Genomic DNA, 13,743 nt, shown 5'->3' with positions numbered 1-13,743 from the left:
TCAGCAGCCCAGGCGCCTTTTTCATATTCTCGCGCTTGGAGGGACGACGTCGTTTTCGGACCTCCCTGCTGGTCTCGCTGCCTCGTCTCTCACTCGCCCCTGACGCGCAGCGAAAGATGGTTCTGCCTTTCGTCTCTTGCATTTATTAACTCCGCAACAGGCTTCTGAAGCTGGGTTTGTTTAAGTTAGACTCCCCATAACTTCCCCCCTTTCCTGTAAGGCTATTTAACCCCATGAATATTCTGCCTTTCATATTTACAAGCGAAAGTTACAAGTAACTATGGGTGTGTGCCAGCCAGCCAGCCATCCATGCATACCCTCTTCCAGCACACTCCCTTCCATCCCATTCTTCCTGGACCCTGTTCCATTCTTTCTCCCGCCCGTTTTTCTCTGTACTTTAAAACAGTCAGTCAGCACTGAAGGTAATATAATGGTGGGAGGCGGCAGTACCTAATGGTAATGCCGGCTAAGTCACATTTAGCTTGAAGCAGCTGGAACTTGTGGTGAGGAAAGGCAGTCAAAGGCAAAAGGTAAATAGCCTGTTTTCCCATCCCATTGCCTGCCCCAGCCAGTGACTTCTCCACCTCTAGTAGTCAGAGGTGTACCTAGGGTCCCTTGCACTCTTGGCAAAGAGCTGCATTGTTGCCCCCTCATCACTTTATTGCAATAGCCACATTAGAAATTACATTTTACATGACCCAAATACTCAAAAGCATCTGGAGTGAGGGCAAGGCGAGAAGGAAGGCCAGAAAAATTCACACTCTTTTGTGCCCTTTCATGTCCCCGCAGCAGAAGCAGCATGTCATCATACACATAAATACCATACATTCCAAAGTCTGAAAGCTGATTTTTGGGGAAGCAGTTTCACCAACTCCACGGTACACCTCTGCTAGAAGTGCATCCTCTTCTGAGCTTTGCTGCTTTGCAGGGGCAAGGGGACTGGGTGGGTAGTGTATAAGCAGAAGAAGACGGTGGCTCTCTTGTCCACCCTACCTGGGCCTGTGTGCTAGCTGTTAAGCACAAGTGGCCCTCTCATGTCTGTTTGCTCTTTGTGGGCAGTGCACTGTAGCAGAGGGCTGGCCACAGAAGGAGCAGCCACCTCTCCTTCTCAATCACTTGCACTCCGGATATAGTGGGGTTGTGACAGGGCCCAGTGAATTTAGGTAACGTAAAACATTTGAAAGTCCATTTTTTCTTGCATAGTCTTCATTTGGGTGTGGCCATAGGTGTATGGCCAAGCGGACTGTTGTGCTGAGCTCAAGCACTTCTAAATTTACTACTACATCATTGTGTGTTTTCATTGCTGGTATTTTAAGTTGTAATCCACCTTGAAATGGTATATAAATGCAGTAGACAATTTCACATGCAACAAGGCCTACTTATCTGTAATATTAGCAGGTGCCTGTTTCCATCAGCATATTCTTGATAGCAGCCATGGTGGGGGGGGACTGCTGCTCCCGTTATAGAAGTTATGATCATGATCAACTGATTTACATATGAGGTGGTTAAATGTTATTGAACTACAATTCCCATCAGCCCTCAGCCAGCATGGCTAATGGTCAGCAGAGATGGGAGTTGTATTTTTAGCACCTTTGGAGGACCACAGCCCCCCCCCCCAACATACATACATGAACTTTTTTATGTCATGATATGTTTCTCCATTTAAGTGATGATATATGTATGGCTCAGAAAGGCTTGGTGTGTACACAGAACAAAGTGTTGTAGGAACAAACTCCTAGAGTACACCATGAAGGTGTAACCCCACCCATCTTAACAGATGGTAAAGCATTACTTTTGTTTACCTCTTTCTGTCTTTGTGTAACCACAGCAATCTATTTTGACCATTAGCCAATGTAAATTTTTAACAGCTGCATGAGGGAAATCAAAATGGATGCTTCCAGATAAGCTTGTTCGATGGAGGCTGGTCCATTAGGACAGATGGGGCATTGCCCACTTTAATAATTAGGTATGTACAATTACTGGTGCTCATGTTAAGGGCCGGCTCACACGTGAGGCAGACTGAAGCATCTGCTTCAGGTGACAGAATCTCACGGGATGACACCCCTATGGGCTGCTGCCAGGGTTGCGTGGTGGCAGCTTCTGGTGAGAACTTGCAGAATTCTTGTGAGATCTCATGAGACTTCTATGAGATCTTACCAGAAGCTGCTGCTACATAACCCCTGTAAGTGAGGCTTCGGTGGAGTGGGGACAACATCTCATTTCATTTCAGGCAGTGAAATGGGATGGGCTACCCATGCTCATTTTATTTATTTAAAAACAAATTTACAAGTTTCCCAAATTAATGCTTTCTTTCCTTTTAACTCTTATCTTGAGTTCTTTACATGGTTTAGGGTTGGCATTGGGGGAGAGCAGCACTCTTTTGTGTTTAATAGCTGTGGGGCAGGCATAAATAATTATGCAAAAAGAAGTGCATTTGGATGAACTTGAACATAGGTCCATTATTTTTAATAGGTTTACCCTGAGTAAAGTTTAGTTGAATCTCACCCTAGACTGAGAGTAAAGACGACACCCTTTTATTCATGTAGTTGTGGTGTGAAACCTCTTTATCGAGAAACAGATTGGTTCTAGTCAATTCCCCTTTAATGTCTTACAACTGTACTTATAATACAACCAGTAGTTTATTTTCATTTGCATATGTGGCTATATGTACAGAATTAGAGCAGAATAGTATAAACCACTTCTACCATTCCTCAGGGATTTCTTTCACTACAGCTCGCTAACGTTCACTTTTTACCAGTGGGGTAAGCAGCCATTCATTGCTAGTAATTTTCCAGTTTTGGCACTGTAGATAATTGTTAAACTATTAAATTGTAGATTGTGATTTATAATGTCCATAATGGCAACAATCTCTAAGCATTCACTCTGTTCTGTCACTGGAAACGTACCCTAATCTCTTGCAGCATAAAATACAGTACAATGACTTGTAATGACACACATATCTTATTACCTGCTGATAATAAGCTATCAACAAGGATGACAGTTTAATTATATAGTACATCTCCTGCTGGCAAATGCCTAGCTCCCAAATATTTCTGCTGCTCTTCACCATTTTTTTAAAGAAAACGTGACTCAAAAGTCTGGGTGCCTTAAATTGAATTTTTACTTAATATGTTGATGATGGGTAACACTAGTTTCAAACCACTTCACTGGTGTTTTTATTTATTCAAAATATTTATATACTGCATTTTATTAAAACATCTCAAGGCAGTTTTCTCACACACACACACACACACACACACACACACACAGACAGTCTAGCAATGTTAATAGCCAGTACAGAATTCAATTTAAATGTTATGACAACTGGTTAGCATGGTCTTAGTTGTATAAGCGGCAGTAGATGGTGTTGTGTTAGGGAGGTTAGAGGTGAAAGTTAGAATTCTTTTACCTCTCCCAACATAGGTTTTTGGCTGTTATTCCTATGTGGTGTCAGAGTAGAGATGATCCATAGTGTTCTGACAGTCTGACAAAACAGAAAGTAGGGCACAGGTTTCCATTCAAGGCATTCTAGGAATTCCCAGTTCCTGCAGTCAGGGTTTATTATCGTTGTTACATTAACAGACAGAGGAGAGCCCTGGAACTGAGAGAGCCTGCAAGAAGAAGGCACAACTTCTGCAAAAAAGAAGAGTTGTGTGAAAAAAGACAGGAGCGGCCTGGATCTGAGAGAGCCTATAAGAATCTGCAAGGGTGAGTCCAGTCCGTCCCTATCCTCTTTGATTGTAGACATTACCAACCTATCCCCAGTCTGCTTCCAAGTTCTGCCCACAGCAGAATTTGATTTCCACCATCCTGAAACCTAGCCACTTAGGATAAGCAGATCCCAAAGGTTTCCCCAGCCATCTGGCCTTGACCAGCAGGTACAGGAAAACTAAGTATAGATGGGCAGGATATAAGTAAATAAATTATTATTATTATTATTATTATTATTATTATTATTTATTATCATCATTATTATTATTATTACCATGGCCTCATCAGTAGAGAATCCTCTCAAGGAAACTCACTGAAGTTGAGATGAAATAGTTTAAAACAGTTAAAGAAGATTTAGATGACCACTTTACTGCAATACAGGTGACTCACTGTTTGCATGCGGGTTGTGTTCCGGCCCACCCCTCCCGCATGTCCGCAGAGCATGGCTTTCGGGCCGCTTCTAGGTCCATGACAATGAACACGTGCACAGTCACTGTCTGTAAAATCTGTTCCTGCAAGCAAGCAATCGGAGAGTCAGTTTCTCACTTCATCACTACCTTTGTATGCCGACATCCAGCACTGTGGATATGGGGAGATGAGTAAGGCACTAATTCAAGACAGATTGGTAGTAGGCTATCAACATTTAGCATAAGAAATCCCTATGGTCATATGATGGCAACATGCTGTTTTCTACCTTTCTGTTCATGGTGGGGGTGATGGAATGTCTGGGAGAGTTTTTTTGGGGGGCGGGGTTTCTAGTTTCCTAACTGCTTTTTAACTTGGTCAGTACACTTTTTTAGGGAAGTAAAAAGGGCAAAGTCACAAGATATGGGAGTTGGGTGCTAGCAGCCTATTGGTAGCTTTTTCTGACCATTGCAGTGTAGTGTTTATGGGTGATTAGTAAGGAGCATTAAGAAGTAACAGAAAGGTTGAAAGTTTACGCTCTTCCCCACTTGAGCTGGGTTAAAAAGTTTATGGGGAGACAAAAATTATGCTTTGCTTGCTTCTAGCTAATTTCTGAGGCCAAAGTTAAAGTCTGATGTACCGGTATGTAGAAAAATGAAATATCTTGCTAATGCCTGGTGTATGAGACAAAATGAAATGTCTTTTGTTTTCTTCTTCTCATGTTCCTATCACAGTCATGGTATTAATAACCACCTGTTTTCTTGTAAGTAGAAAATATAAATATAAACAAAATATGACAACCATAGAATATTAACTGGCAGATGTTTTAAAGAAGAATTACCTTTATTTTATTGATAAGCTTAGATTTAATTTGCTTTCTTTTAAATTGGGGACTACTACTAGTGATTAATGATCCTTAAGCGAAAAGAACCAGAAAGATAAATCAGTTCCTTGTGTGGGAGCTTTAATCTATTGGACATTGGCAGAGTAAGAAATGCTCCGTTGCTGGCAAAGCAAAATGCCCTATTATGATTTATGCACCTGTTATGGCTTGTGGCTTTTTTTGCCTTGGGAATCTTGTGAGTTTGGTAACAGCTCTATTTGAAATTGTACACTGGGCAAAATCAGAGAATTGGGATAACTAAATTTTCTTTAGAAACTTTTTTTAAAATAAAAAAGTAAAAGCACATTGCTGTATTTAAAATAATAAATTAATATGAGCACACATCAAGCATACACATGCATTAGAATGTGTGGTTAAAATGTCCAAAGCCCTTAAGATTTAATTGGGTCCTGTTTCAAAATATATTTATTTGAAAGTAAGTCTAATTACCGGTAATTTAGTAGAGCTTGCTTCTCAGTAAGCATCCTGAAGACTTTTATCTATATATGAGATCCTTAAGAATTTGAAAAATGAGATAATGTCTTTGGTAGGCATTTTACGTGATTTGTGTAGAACAAAATGCGAGTGTAAATAGAGCAATATGAAACAAACAAACAAAAACACTGGTTCTTCTTCAATAATAAAGAACAGTAAACATTAAAAAGCTTGAACAGAGAATACCCTGCAATTTCAGAGATCTTCAGATTTGCTGCAATGTGACCTGTCACTTTGCTTATGGCACACTGTGAATTTATTTCATTGTAGAATCTTCAATGGTGTCACATAATTTTTGGTATGAGCACTGGGATCCGATTTATAGCCTGGCAAGAGAACAAGAACAACAGGAAAATTATAGATGTCTAGAAAACTTCAAATTCATTGATTTCCAAGTTAAAATGATTTGAGAGGCTACCTGTGATTTTAAATGACTGTTCAGATTTCCCCTCCATTTCTGTTTCCCTGTTGTGTCAGATGTCTTCTTATATTTTTTGCAGCTTTTAACATCCTTTTTAGAATGCAAATAGACACTGTCCGTATTTCTGTTCCGTGCTTGCTTACTTTTAAGGCACTTTATAAACAAAAATGCAACCTCTTTTTTAGTTAAAAATGTTCCCAGATCAGACTTCCTGTTTCCTGCCAAGGGAAATGGCTGCCACCCATGAGATTGGACACCCAGTAGTGCCAGGGCCAATATGAGTGTAATTAGCTCGGTCAACCCACCGAGGGTAGGGGAGCTTAGCCGCCCGCAGATCGTCCGTTATCAGCCTCTCGTAACAAGATGGAGGGGCTGGGATGCTGGGCGTTGTATGGCACAAACTGGGAACTCTCCGGGGTCAATCTCTCGAGCGGGGAATACCTGTTTTCTAAAAATTAAAAAGATTTGGACAAAAATCTTTCTGGACGGAAAGAGATAAAAGGAAAATCTGCTAAACTACACAGTTACTAGACTTCAAAAAGACTCGCATCTTGGTGTTTTGATTAATGGGGTGAGTGGCTGCTGTATTTTTGTATTTGTTATATCAGCTATTTAATGATTTGGCGAACCTCACCAAGAAAGAATTAATTACCTAAAGGAAACACAGGAGGGGTAAAATTTATTGGATATATGGTACCACGGTCCTTGGTGGAGAGTCCTAATTAAAATTGGCAGAATAAGGTCAGATATGCAAATGGCTTGGGCTGAGGAGGAAAGATGGCGCTGGTAGCAGCTGTGTCGCAGCAAGAAAAAGGAAAACAAGGAACCTCCTTTATCTGAAGGAGGCCAGAGATACTTTATGATTTGAACTACAAAAGGGATGTACTTTACAAAAAATGCATGTGCTCACACGGAATATTTTTATATATGTTTGAAAAAGAGAGTGACGGTGAATTCTGGATGCCTACTAGCTCTCCAGGGCCCTGGAGAGCGAACGTGGTTATTTTTTGGAGAAACTGGGAACAATCTTTATATAATTTATTGACTGTCAAGTACACCCCATGGTATAGAACTTGAAACATCAGCTTGTTGTGAAAGATCAAAGTCAACATGGCGTCATTAATTTCAACCTTGTATGGAAGCCCAGAGCAAGAAATGGTAGAGAAAGGAGGGGCTATTGAAAGAGGACTGTGTTTCCAAATAATAAGACTGAGAACAATATGGAATAAAAATTTGCCTCCTACGTGATTATAGAAATATGGAATTGTCAAACAAAACAAGATGGAGAGTCGTATACCAGAGACTGATTGAGAGATGCGGGAAGAAAACAGAAAATAAATGAAGGACAGTAGCTCTTGGAATTCAGAACACGGGAAGTCACCCTTTGAAATTATTTAATTCGGACTTTATAATTGGCTGTATTGGTGTGTTTTTTATGTGGCAATATTTGGTTTGATTTGTTAAGAATAAAAATTATTTACAAAAAAAGTCATCTGCTTTAATTAGTGAATTAAGAAAGCTTTCCGCTCAATATCATGAATAAGTTGAACCTTTTCACAATATGAAATGAATATGAGATACTTCCCCCATCAGCAATACTTATAATACAGGAAGTGAACCTCTATGGACCACTGCAATACCTCCCCACTAGCCCTTGACTGATGTTGCACCGAGCTAAGTCAAATCTGGCCACGTCAGGTTGGCCCATTTGTTCATGATCAAATAATGAATCACCATGGTTCTGTCAAGAACCAGCATGGAATTCAGCAACAGAACCAGCAGATTGTTGGGGGCAGTGGTAGAGCACTGATAAGTACCACAAATAAGAGGGAACTCAGTGGGTGATATTAGGCACAAGCACCTATCACCACTCCTTCAGAATCTCCCTCTACTATGCCTGCTCCTCCTCTTAATCACTGAGATAGGCCATCCTACAACATTCCTCCAATCTCTGTCTCCTGAGGCACATCTTGTACATAGAACACCCTGCTAAAACAGTTCATACACAGAATTTATCATGCCTCTAGGTCACACAGGCATCAACACATGAAAGCCAGATCTCACAGGACCTGCCAGTAAATACACCTACCATCCATCTCAGCAAATGATACAGTGTTCTACCTTATCTCTCACCTGGGGCATAAAACCATCTCTTCTCTACACCTGCCTCAAACCCAAAGGCTGGAGTGCCAACTTGGCCCCATGACTGTGGGTGCCCGGGGCCGTGGGTGCCATGCAGCGTTCATGACCCTGGCACCAAAATTTGTGGGTGCCCAACCCCTTCATAGGGAATTTTGTGGGTGCTTGGGCACCCAGGGCCCCAGGGAGTTGGCACCTATGCCCAGAGGATATAAACTCTCAAAGACACCTCAGTCTCTCACAGTACAGAACCCAAAAGCACAAAGCCTATGTATTTCATGCATTCTGTCATCCCAATTTGTGCTATATTCAGTAAACAAATATCAAATATTCACTGTTCATTTTGCTGTTCATCTCATTGTTCATCTTGCTGAAGATAAAATTAAATGCCTGAAAAGGTCACCAAATACTGCATCTTACATGACAGATAAATTATTCTACCTATTAGCAGTTAATGTATTTTGTTTTGGATACTTGCATGACTAAATCACCAAGTACAATTGACATCAATGACTTTTAGCAGCATACTGACAGTTGCTGAAACTGTCTTATTCTTTTATTTCCATTTTGAGCATGATTGACATTATGAGAAGTGGCACATAATCTTGCCGCTTAAAAATGATTGTTGCCAGCATCTATTTTTAATTAAAGCATGTCACCAGAATGGAACATAGATTTATGGCTGTTCAGGGCTGATCACACATGCATACTCATCATCCAAGTGCCCCCCTTTCACATCTTCATTTTTTCACATTTGTTCTTATAACACCCCATATAAACCTGCAAAAATTCTTTGCTCATTCCAAAAGGGTGGGGAGGACTCAGATGGGAGAAGTGTTACAACTTGCGGAACATTTGCTCACCAACAAAGGGAAGTGACTTGCAAATGCCTGAGGTTTTATGGCTGTCCTTAGAAAACGATGCATAATTTATGTGCCACATAAATATTGTAATTCCTTCATTTAAATGTCCTAATAACTTAAAGCACTGCATAATGAGGGCAAAACCTACCGTTTAGTATCAAACTGTACTTTTAAGTAGCGTGGATATCCATACCTTCAAATATTCCTTTCTAGAATACATCCCTTCTTTCCTTGGATAGTTGGTTTTCACAACACGATAAGCCAAACTATGAGACCATGCAAATGTGCAGGCTCCCAGAAAGAAGCTTGCTGTCTCTTTCCTTTTCCTAGGCCTTTTTATTTCTCCTGAGCTGAGCTAAGGTTTGGCTTTGCATGCTATCTGAACCTGGGCTTGTGTTTTAATTGAAACTGAATCCTCAAAATACTGCAGTGTTATGTGTTCCAAGTTCTCAAGTCCAGGAGGTGGGAAGATGGCTTGTTCTGGACAGGGTTGTACTCCCTTGGAAGGTAGCAGGTTTGCAGGTTTAGGATACTCCTGGATCCAACATTGTCATTTAAGGCCTAGGTGGCCTTGCTGCCTAGGAGTGCCTATTTCCAGTTACAATTGGTTTGCTAGTTGTGGCCATTTTGGGGCAGTGATGACTTGATTACAGTACTCTACACTCTTGGAATGTGCAGATTGGATTACTGAAATGTGCTCTGTGTGATGCTGCCCTTGAAGACAACTTGGAAATTTCAACTGGTTCAAAATGCAGTGGCTGAGATTGCCTTTGGAACTCATATGACCCATTTCTATAAAATCAGGAGGGCGTCATGTTGGCTATCTATTGGTTTACAGAGCAGCAAGAACCTTATGAGTCTTTCGGAGCCCAACTCAGTGCTCCATGTGTCTTTCCTATCCCTGTCTAAAACTGCAGCTTCTTCATAACCAGATTGATGGAATAATCTCCCACAGGGCAGAGGTAGGTAGGAGAAAAAAAGACATGTCCTTGTCCAATAGCCTTGCTGTTTCCTCATTATTCAAGGAAATATGGTCTCACTACACTTGGTGCTTCTGGCAAACTATAACCTCATTTTACTTAACTAAACAAATGGAGAGTGTGCCTGGACAAAACTTGCCTTACAGGTTTCAGGCTCATCAACCCTCTTTCTTGGAACCAAGAACTACACAGCTGAAAGCTACCCTAAGCAGTGTTAGAAACAGATATGAAAGCTAGGACCTAAATGGCACCTTAAACCTAAGTTATGGGCACAACAATGGAATGTTTAGGCATGGGGGTTTTTTATAACAAGAATACAAAGCTGAAAAATGAATGAACTGCAGCTAAAATATTATGTTCATTTTTCACATGGTCTAGTCCTTCTCCTGTGTCCACCTCCCTAATATTCTTAAGAGGGTCTCTTCTCCAGCCTTCAGAGAGTAGGTGGAAGTGGGGAGGCAGAAAAAGGCCTTCCTTTCCTTCCCCTCTGCAGTTTTAATCTGAAATCTTAGGTGCAGTACTGTGCCCAGAGCTTAGAAACTGCTTGTGTTAATGAAATTCCCTGTTGCAAAATGCATCTAGAACAATGTGAGCTTCAAACACTGACCCTAAATGATAATCCAACCTAACATCCAAATCCAAAGCCTAGTTATTTGTTGTAGTTGCTGGTCTGCATTGGTTGCTGTGTTTATAGATTTATAACCTTGGTTGTTCTTGTTTTGGTTTTACAGCACCCTGGCCTGTGTGATTCCTTGTTGATGAAGGTTAAACATTACTTTGAATTAACTAATGGTATGTTGGGTCCTTGCATTTATTTATAGAAGGCACCCCTAATTCTTCTCATCGTTTTTTGCCAGGCTAACTAGACTCCCTCTTGTCATATTTTTTAAAATAAAAAAAAATATTCTTCTAAAACATTCATGATTTATAGTAATTAAAAGTATTCAGGATGCACCAAAATGAATGAGGTATTTCCTTTTTTGGCTGGAATAACACTTCTCTACTGATTCTGAATGTGCTGTTTGTTCCAACAATTTTTTTCAAATAGTCCCCACAAAATCTCATATCTGATTGGTATATTTATATGTTTAATTAACTGAAAGATTTCTAGGCCTCGTTTCAAACAAAAGGTTTCACAGGACTCAGCTACATTAGTAAAGAAATAACGATTTGAATGTGCAATAAACAGACAACACCAGATGGCGCCAGAGAGCTGGAAATTTTTATATGCAATTTTCCTTAGGGTTTTTTTTCTCTCCTTTTGTTATAATGATCCAATTTCTGATTTATTTATAGTGGTTTTTCCCTGTGTGTAGATCCACCCTCGGTATATCACACGAACAATATATACCAACAAAGAAGCCATAATACAGTTTTAAACCAAATAAAAGCAAACACTTCATTACCACTAGTAGGCAGCACCTACTAAGAGTATTCTGACATAATATGGCCATACCAAAAAGCAAAACACACCCACAGACACGCCAATAAAGGCAACAGTAAAAAAAGCAGGCCTTTAAAACCCATGTAAATATTTTGTGGGATGGTGCGTGCTGAACTCCTCAAGGAATTGAGGCCCATAACTTTGGGGCTACTGCCAAGAAATAGTGTGAATCTTCAGTCTGCTAGACAAAAAAAACCATTGATTATTTCAAACTTAGATCTTATTCACCTACCTATCTTCCATTTCTAGCTTCAGTTAATCATTGCTGTTCTGTTCTCCTTCTGCCAGTGTGGTATTGTGATTAACTATTTGTTTTCGCTTTCTTCTTTTTCTTTGCATTTATCTAAATCTAACCTCATTTGTCCCCTTTCCCCCCACCTATCCGTTGTCCTTTAATAGTCATGGGTAACTGTGCTGAAAGTTGTTCAGTACTTACTGTTGATGAAGACATAGCCCATGGTGACTCCAAGAGCTCACTAGTTATTTTAGACAGGCAGTAACACGGAGGCACATAATTTCCTAAATAACACAGCAGTGGGAGCTAGAAGCTCAAAGCAGTACAAGGTTTATTGATTTTTTTTAAAGTGTCTTTGGAGGCATATTACAGTAAAGATTGAAAGCTAAAAATCCGAGTCCATGCTGAGCAAGGATGTGAATGGAAATAGTTGTGCTTTGGTGTAGCCAAGAGAGAGGCTATTACTGACCGTGGTCAGAATAGAAGATGAAAGAAAAGTGATAAAAGAAAGACACCGAAGAAATGCCTAGCAGAGGTAATAAAGGCATTTTCCAGGGGGGAAAAGTCTGCTTCCCCTTCCAATTTCTCCTACCTGTTACATTTCCCCATCTCCCAACAAACCTCATAAACCTTGGCAATAAAGACAACGTGTCTGGCTCTCAGGTAGGATGTTCCCCACTCAACTCTTAAGACAAGCAATACTTTAGATTCCGCTTAGTTGTTTGATTCTTCAAATCACTGCAACATGGACGCATGATTTGTCACACAAATATTGGCAAACAAATACAAGTAAACATATTTTCAGCCAAAGAACAAAGGTTGATATATTATTCTCCAGTTCTGCAATTTTCTCCTCCATTGGTAGCCAATCAGCATCAATTAATTGGGCCATATATTGGAAGAATTAGGCTTTCCTCATTTCTTCTTACCATGCCTTGGAGCATAAAGTGCTAACAACTAAAATTACAGTAGTCTGATTGTCATTTCCTGAGATTCTTGGCCCAGGCATTTTGAACTGCCATATTTCTAGTTCATCAGCCAGATAAATGAAGTTTGCCACGTGGATGGAATTCAACTTGCAGTAAAAGCATTCAGTCTCTCTCGTCTCAAACGTAACTGAAGTAGGAACAGTATTAATCACAATTTAAACTGACTAGTAAAGGGCCATGTTCAAGCCCCAGATAATACTGTGTTGTAAATGAGGCTAATGGGGGAAATCTGTGATTAGGGCAGCCAAATTTGCGTTCTGTTTGAAAAAGCTCCAGGTTTGCCTCCAAGACATTGTCTACAAACTGCTTTAGTTCAGCTCTCCAGGCTAGTTCCCCTTCACACATTACATGGTGACAAAACCGGGTTTGCCACATAGAGTTGACAAGGAAAGGTAGCCATCTGCATTGCCTGTATTTGCAAACATTTCTGCTGTATTCACACTTTATATGTGTTCTTCCCTTCCCCTTTTCTTTTCACACCCTATGCTTTCTCACAATTGTAAACCTTAAAAATTCCTTCTTTATTTATGAACCCATCCCACCCTCATACATACTTATCTCAATATAAGTACATATCATTGTATTGAATACTGAATAAAAATAAATTAATTTCTAAAAAGTTAAGGTTTCTTTGGGGAGCGGAGATAATCAATTTTGGATCTGGGATTGCCTTTTAATTTTTTATTTTTGAGCTGTGACCACACATCTAAAAGTACTCAAAGGCTGTATTGCAACAGCAGAGCAAGTTCCAGGCTTTATGGGTTTTCCCAGCAAAAACACCCTCATTAGGCCAACTTAAAATGTGCTTTCTGCAACAGTCTTCTTTCCCTTTCTCTTCACAGTCATCCTCCTTCTTCCCTCTCACTCATCCCTTCTGCCATTACAGCCATTCTACAGTGGAGGAGGCATTGGGCAAGAAAACAGGATTTGTAGAGGACGACCAGAGCACGCCAGGCACTCTTGTCTTCCACTGCCTCCCGCAGTTTGGTCAAACTCATGCTGGTAGCTTCGAGAACACTGTCCAACTATCTCATCCTCTATTGTCCCCTTCTCCTTGTGCCCTCAATCTTTCCCAACATCAAGGTCTTTTCCAGGGAGTCTTCTCTTCTCATGAGGTGGCCAAAGTATTGGAGCCTCAGCTTCACGATCTGTCCTTCCAGTGAGCACTCAGGGCTCAT

General features: G+C 40.4%; 1 protein-coding gene and 1 long non-coding RNA gene across 4 annotated transcripts in view; one reads left to right on the top strand and one right to left on the bottom strand.

Moving 5' to 3' along the window:
* LOC310852537 overlaps positions 1 to 7,162 on the bottom strand; it is a 36,224-nt gene extending 29,062 nt beyond the window's left edge. For both annotated transcript variants that reach the window (XR_014568231.1, XR_014568232.1), the window contains exon 1: positions 4,075 to 7,162. This is a non-coding gene — a long non-coding RNA (uncharacterized lncRNA). The remainder of the gene's footprint in view (positions 1 to 4,074) is intronic.
* Positions 1 to 13,743, top strand: part of IL15 (interleukin 15) — a 73,489-nt gene that overhangs the window by 45,911 nt on the left and 13,835 nt on the right. For both annotated transcript variants that reach the window (XM_083756100.1, XM_083756099.1), the window contains exon 2: positions 3,583 to 3,708. The gene's annotated coding sequence lies outside the window, so the exon portion shown is untranslated. The remainder of the gene's footprint in view (positions 1 to 3,582; positions 3,709 to 13,743) is intronic.

This window comes from Podarcis gaigeae (assembly GCF_964106915.1).
Source record: "Podarcis gaigeae genome assembly, chromosome: 9".
NCBI classification, from domain to species: Eukaryota; Metazoa; Chordata; class Lepidosauria; order Squamata; family Lacertidae; genus Podarcis; species Podarcis gaigeae.
This window is presented reverse-complemented; position numbering and strand designations above follow the sequence as displayed.